Below are 5,824 nucleotides of genomic sequence, written 5' to 3'. Positions count from 1 at the left end.
TTCCTTCCTGTAAGGGTCGCAGGGGTTGGGCCCGCGCCCCGCGCCCACTCTTCATCCCCACGTCCTCACTGCCCCGGCCCCTGTTCCAGCCCCAGCCTCAGCCCCAGCCCCCACCTAGCCATTCCTGCCCTGCCTGTCACGGCCCTGCGCCCTCCCGCGGGAACTCAGTTTAATAATTAATTAAGATCTCATTCCACAAGGCGCCAGGTGTGTGCGGCCTGCTTGCCCGCACACCACTTCTTTCCTCTTCCCCCAGCCTCTGGGGCAGCGGCCCCGAGGCGAACCTGCTGGACCCAGAGCCCAGTGGAGAGACCCAGGGAAGGGGCACTCTCCCTGCCGCCCCCCGCAACTCCCCGCCCCATTCTCTAGGAGCCCCTCCCCCGCACCTGCCAATTTGCAGCCTCGCCCCCAGGCACCTCTTACCCAAAGGGCTGTGCTTCTCTGCTGGGGGTTGGAGGGGCTGCTGGAGTGCATTGCTAAGTGAACGAACTGAGGAATCAGGACTTTTATTTATTTCCAGCACGGAGCAGCTGCCCAAGTTACCTGGGAGATGGGAAAATCGTGTGAAAGCTGGTTAACCTTTTGAGGATTAGAATAATGGTGGAAGCAGAAAGGAGAAGGGGGTTCACCCCCATGATGTACGTAGGTGAGTCTGACTTTAGAGGGGGTGCCATTCTGGAGCTGGGAGGAAGGCAGCCTGCCTGGCTTCCTTTTGAGGCCCCCTCTCCATTCCCTCAGTCAGACCTCTGGCTCCTCGTTCCAATTCGGCACTTTCTCAGGCAGCCCATTCCCCACCCAAGATCCCAAGACCTGGATATCTGAAGATGCTTCCTCCTCAGGACCAGCCCTCCCTGCAGTTTTGTCCTTCACAGCTCAAGTCTTGTCCATTCCAAATCACCACTGGGATTCCTAAGTCCAGGACAAAGCTTCAGGCAAGGAAAAGAGAAGAGTTGGGAAAGCCAGTTTCCAACATTTATCAACCACGTGTACCTGCAAACTATATACCTTGGGTAAATCATCACTCTCTTGAAATGGGAGTAAAACCATCTGCCTTGTCTTTCTTACAGGATTTTCAGAATCGGATAGAGAAATGTTGGTTATAATGTTTGAAAATGGAAAAGTGATACTTTCTCATTTTCTCAGTTGTGCAGGCCTGGCCTGTAATTTGATCTTTGGGGCCTTTTTGCCTGACTTCAAAATTTCCTTAAAAATTGTTTCTGGTATCAAAATTTCCTCTTCAAAATACCTGAATCAGGTTATCTACCACTTACGCTTAGAATAATGTGCTCATGGCCGGGCGCGGTGGCTCACGCCTGTAATCCCAGCACTTTAGGAGGCTGAGGCAGGCGGATTAGAGGTCAGGAGATGGAGACCATCCTGGCTAACACGGTGAAACCCCGTCTCTACCAAAGAATACAAAAAATTAGCCGGGCATAGTGGCGAGCGCCTATAGTCCCAGCTACTCGGGAGGCTGAGGCAGGAGAATGGCGTGAACCCGGGAGGTGGAGCTTGCAGTGAGCCTAGATTGCGACACTGCACTCCAGCCTGGGCAACAGAGCAAGACTCCGTCTCAAAATAATAATAATAATAATAATAATAATGTGCTCATGAGTCCCATGGGGAAAATGCAAAAAACAATTGAGATAAATAGCGTAAAAAAAGGAAATTTTAGCCTGGCGCCGTGGCTTACGCCTGTAATCCCAGCACTTTGGGCGGCCAAGGCAGGCGGATCACAAGGTCAGGAGTTCGAGATCAGCCTGACCAACATGGTGAAACCCCGTCTCTACTAAACATACAAAAATTAGCAGGACATGGTGGCATGCTCCTGTAATCCCACTTACTAAGGAGGCTGAGGCAGGAGAATTGCCTGAACCTGGGAGGCGGAGGTTGCAGTGAGCCGAGATTGTGCCACTGCACTCCAGCCTGGGTGACAGAGTAAGACTCTGTCTCAAAAAAAAAAAAATTAGGCCGGGCGCGGTGGCTCAAGCCTTTAATCCCAGCACTTTGGGAGGCCGAGACGGGCGGATCACGAGGTCAGGAGATCGAGACCATCCTGGCTAACACGGTGAAACCCCATCTCTACTAAAAATACAAAAAAAAATTAGCCGGGCGAGGTGGCGGGCGCCTGTAGTCCCAGCTACTCCGGAGGCTGAGGCAGGAGAATGGCGTAAACCCGGGAGGCGGAACTTGCAGTGAGCTGAGATCCGGCCACTGTACTCAAGCCCAGGCGACAGAGCGAGACTGCGTCTCAAAAAAAAAAAAAAAAATTAGCGGGGTGTGATGATAGGTGCCTGTAGTCCCAGCTACTCAGGAGGCTGAGGCAGGAGAATCGCTTGAACCCGGGAGGCGGAGGTTGCAGTGAGCAGAGATCACGCCCCTGCACTCCAGCCTGGTCAACAGAGCGAGACTCTGTCTCGGAAAAAAAAGAAATTTATATTTTGGAATGGAAGGCCTTGTCCTTCATTTTATTTTAAAATGAGAAAAAAAAAATTGGACACCATCCAAGTAAGCTGGAGAAATAAGCTAGGGGTCCTTCTCTGGGCACTGTAAATCCCACTGGCCATCTCTACCCTAGAGTGTGAGTGGTGTGTTAGTCTGGCCTCCTACATTCCATTTTCAGTTCTTAAAGGGCAGAGCCACCATCAAATCTATTTCTAGCACTATAGAATATTAGGACTTTCTTTTTCTTTTTCTTTTTCTTTTTTTTTTTTTTTTTTTTTGGGAGACAAGGTCTTGCTCTATTATTGCCCAGGCTCACTGCAACCTCCACCTCCCAGGCTCAAGTGATTCTCCTGTGTCAGCCTTCTGAGTAGCTGGGATTGCAGGCGCCCACCACCACACCTAGCTAATTTTTGTATATGTAGTAGAGACAGGGTTTCTCCATGTTGGCCAGGCTGGTCTCAAATTCCTGACCTCAGGTGATCTGCCTGCCTCCGCCTCCGAAAGTGCTGGGATTACAGGCATGAAGCCACCATGCCCAGCCTTAGAATCATTTTTATTTTTTCTTGAGACCAAGTTTCGTTCTGTTGCCCAGGCTACAGTGCAGTGGCACAATCTCTGCTTACTGCAGGTTCTGCCACCTGGGTTCAAGTGATTCTCCTGCCTTAGCCTCCTGAGTAGCTGGGATTACAGGCACATGCTGGACATGAATATTAGAGTCTTAAGTTCCTAGAGGGCAGGGCCACCATCAAATACCTATTGCTAGCACTATAGAATATTAAGACTTTTTTTTTTTGAGACAAGGTCTCGCTCTGTCACCCAGGCTGGAGTGCAATGGCACAATCTCAGCTCACTATAACCTCTGCCTCCTGAGTTCAAGCGATTCTACATCAGCCTCCCAAGTAGCTGGAACTACAGGTGTGTGCCACCATGCCCGGCTAATTTTTGTTTTTTTTTTTTTTTTTTTTGAGACGGAGTCTCGCTCTGTCGCCCAGGCTGGAGTGCAGTGGCCGGATCTCAGCTCACTGCAAGCTCCGCCTCCCGGGTTTACACCATTCTCCTGCCTCAGCCTCCCGAGTAGCTGGGACTACAGGTGCCCGCCACCTCGCCCGACTAGTTTTTTGTGTTTTTTTTTAGTAGAGTCGGGGTTTCACCGTGTTAGCCAGGATGGTCTCAAACTCCTGACCTCGTGATCCGCCCGCCTCGGCCTCCCAAAGTGCTGAGATTAAAGGCTTGAGCCACCGCGCCCGGCCAATTTTTGTATTTTTAATAGAGACAGGGTTTCACCATGTTGCCCAGGCTGGTCTGGAACTCGAGCTCAAGAAACGCACCTATTGTGGCCTCCCAAAGTGTTGGAATTACAGGCATGAGCCACCGTGCCTGGCCAATTGGAAGGTTTTAACTCTAACAAAGAGAAGAAAAAGAGAGAGAGGCAGTCAGCAGGAACTGTATTTCTCCACGTCTAGCTTGCTTGATCTCAATGACCTTTTTTTTTTTTTTTTTTTTTTTTTTTTATAATACAGACCGCAGTCACACGAGTGATGTATTTTCAATCTCTCATTTTCAGGAAGAGGAACTCTTACAAGCAGAATGTATTATATGTAAATGCAAGTTTCACACAGCCAAAAGTGTATCTGGACAACACTATAAATAAGCAGTGTTGAAAACACCCTGCAATGTAACTAATGGATAGGCTTGAGTGCCCTGAGCCTTCCTTGGGTTGTTTGGGTTACAGCTAAACTAGCCTCCGCCTACGCCCTTTTACAAAGCAAAGATTCCTTTTACAATGCAAACAACCATTCCCTAACTTTTCTGTCTTAAAGATCGAAAGTCTGCACAATTTATTTTCTGAAAGTAAGAAAGACATACAAAAAAAATTCACGGTTGGGTGTGGTGGTTCACGCCTGTAATCCCAACACTTTGGGAGGCCAAGGTGGGCAGATCACCTGAGTCAGGAGTTTGAGACCAGCCTGCCCAGCAAGGTGAAACCCCGTCTCTCCTAAAAATACAAAAATTAGCCAGGTATAGTGACACGCACCTGTAGTCCCAGCTACTTGGGAGGCTGACGCAGGAGAATCGCTTGAACTCAGGAGGCAGAGGTTGCAGTGAGCCGAGATTGAGCCATTGCACTCCAGCCTGGGGGACAGAGTGAGACTCCGTCTCAAAAAGAAAAAGAAAAAAAAAATCACATTCATTCAATCTAGCAAATATGCCTTGTCCATTTCACTACCCCTAACATCACTGCTGCTACCACCACCACCACCATCACCACTCCAGAGACTCACAACTCCTTCTAGTCCCAGGGTTGGAATAGGCTCTGGCCAACTCCATTTCCACTGCCACCACCACCACCACCACCTTGGGAATGGGCTCAACTCCAAGGGTATACAAAATCCCTTCCCCATCCCCTTAGATCCATTATTCATTCGTCCCATAAATATTTATTTATTTATGAGATGGAGTCTCGCCCTGTCTCTCTCGCTACTGTGTGTTAGGCACTCTTCTAGTAATAGGTGCTAAGGATACAGTAATTGAACTCAGCAGACAAAGTTCCTTGTCTCATTAAGCTTACCTTCTAGTGGGAGGAAGCAAGAAATAAATGAATAGATGAGGCTGGGTGTGGCAGCTCACACCTGTAATCCCAGCACTTTGGGAGGCTGAAGCACAAGGATCACTTGAGCCCAAGAGTTTGAGACCAACCTGGGCAACATGGTGAGACCCCATCTCTACAAATAAAATTATTTAAAAACCTGAAAAAATGATGAGCCAGGTGCCTATAATCCCAGTGCTTTGGAAGGCTGAGGCAAGAGGATTGCTTGAGCTTAGGAGTTTGAGACCAGCCTGGTCAACATAGTGAGACCTCATCTCAACTAAAAATTTTAAAAATTAGCCAAGCGTGGTGCTGTGCACTTGTGGTTCCAGCTTACTCAGGAGGCTGAGGCAGGAGGATCACTTGAGCCCAGGAGGGCAAGGTTGCAGTGAGCCATGATTGCACCACTGTACTCCAGCCCGGGTGACAGACTGAGACACTGTCTCAAAAAAAAAAAAAAAGAATATGCTGGGCATGGTGGCTTATGCGTGTAATCCCAGCACTCTGGGAGGCTGAGGCGGGTGGATCACAAGGTCAGGAGTTCGAGACCAGCTTGGCCAACATGGTAAAACCCCATCTCTACTAAAAATACGAAAATTAGCCTGGTGTGTGTAATCCCAGCTACTCAGCAGGCTGAGGCAGGATAATTGCTTGAACCCGGGAGGCGGAGGTTGCAGTGAGCTGAGATCCCTCCACTGCACTCCAGCCTGGGTGACAGAGCGAGACTCCATCTCGAAAGAAAAAAAAAAAAAGAATAGATGAGAGGATAGTCGATTACAAGTGCTATGATGACAA

The sequence above is a fragment of the Trachypithecus francoisi genome, unplaced genomic scaffold (genome assembly GCF_009764315.1).
Source record: "Trachypithecus francoisi isolate TF-2019V2 unplaced genomic scaffold, Tfra_2.0 Lachesis_group11, whole genome shotgun sequence".
Classification (NCBI taxonomy): Eukaryota; Metazoa; Chordata; class Mammalia; order Primates; family Cercopithecidae; genus Trachypithecus; species Trachypithecus francoisi.
Note: the sequence above shows the minus strand (reverse complement) of the source record.